Source organism: Haematobia irritans, chromosome 2, assembly GCF_050003625.1.
Source record: "Haematobia irritans isolate KBUSLIRL chromosome 2, ASM5000362v1, whole genome shotgun sequence".
NCBI classification, from domain to species: domain Eukaryota; kingdom Metazoa; phylum Arthropoda; class Insecta; order Diptera; family Muscidae; genus Haematobia; species Haematobia irritans.
In genome coordinates this window covers 196,632,321-196,633,514 of record NC_134398.1, presented here as the reverse complement: position 1 = coordinate 196,633,514, position 1,194 = coordinate 196,632,321, and the positions used below count along the sequence as shown (strand labels likewise).

Below are 1,194 nucleotides of genomic sequence, written 5' to 3'. Positions count from 1 at the left end.
CAAAGAATATTTTTTATACCCTCCACCACACGCTCACAAAAAATCGCTTCTGTAACATATACTCCCAAACATATTTTGCTTCAAGCATATATATTTTTGAGTATTGCCCAAACATTTATATGTTTGATCTCTTCCAATATATAATATGTTTGAAAGCATATTGGTCTAAACAATATATGTTTGGGTAGTCTAATTTCCAAACAAATTCAATAATGTTGTCTTCCAAAAAACAATATGTTATTATGTGAACATATAATATGTTTGGAAGCATTTTGCACCCAAAAATATTATATGCTTAAAAAAAATTCTCCCAAACAATATTGTGCTCAAAATTTTATATATTTATTTATATATTTACAATCATAATGAATTATGAAAATAAACAGGTAATATAGGTGCTAACAACATAGGTTTTCGACCTGAATGCTCAAAATTTTGTTTCTGCCCAATTGTATATTCCCCCACATCTTTCTCACTTCCACGAGATTTTTTAGTTCTTAGCACCTTTTTCTGTAATACAAACATTGTAGAAGAAATTATTCAATTGTATGATTTTTTTATTTTAATTCTACCTTTTGCCGGACGGGGATTCGAACAGCGGACCACACAGTTTGTAAGGATCAAAGAAGTAGCTGTTCAATTGCCCAAGGAAAAATAAAATGTTAATTTTGTAATAACAAGCAACAAACACCAACTTAATTCAATATCGCTCCCTGTTAAATAGCGCTCCAAGCTACTAAACACATTTATGTTTATAGGCTATTTCTAAATTAATATATGTTTGCATCCAAGCATATTATATTTACAAACATTTTATGTCCCAAACATAATATGTTCTAACATATTAACATATATGTCCCAAACATGTTATGCTAGTTTATGAACATTATATGCTTGCACCCAAAAATATTGTGTTTAAAAATTTGTGTTCCAAACATATAATGTTTATAGCCAAACATATGAAAAACAGTATTTTTCATCCGTGCATAGGATGGGGGGTATATTAACTTTGTCATTCCGTTTGTAACACATCGAAATATTGCTCTAAGACCCCATAAAGTATATATATTCTGGGTCGTGGTGAAATTCTGAGTCGATCTGAGCATGTCCGTCCGTCCGTCCGTCTGTTGAAATCACGCTAACTTCCGAACGAAACAAGCTATCGACTTGAAACTTGGCACAAGTCGTTTTTAT

At 31.2% G+C, this 1,194-nt stretch overlaps 1 long non-coding RNA gene across 1 annotated transcript; it reads right to left on the bottom strand.

Annotated features, from left to right (window-relative positions):
* Window positions 1-320: 320 nt before the first annotated feature.
* LOC142226721 (uncharacterized) lies at window positions 321-642 on the bottom strand. Its single transcript, XR_012719734.1, has 2 exons — window positions 573-642; window positions 321-510 (listed from the first exon to the last, which is right to left on the bottom strand). It is a non-coding gene; the product is annotated as an uncharacterized LOC142226721 (long non-coding RNA).
* Between the last annotated feature and the right edge of the window lie 552 nt (window positions 643-1,194).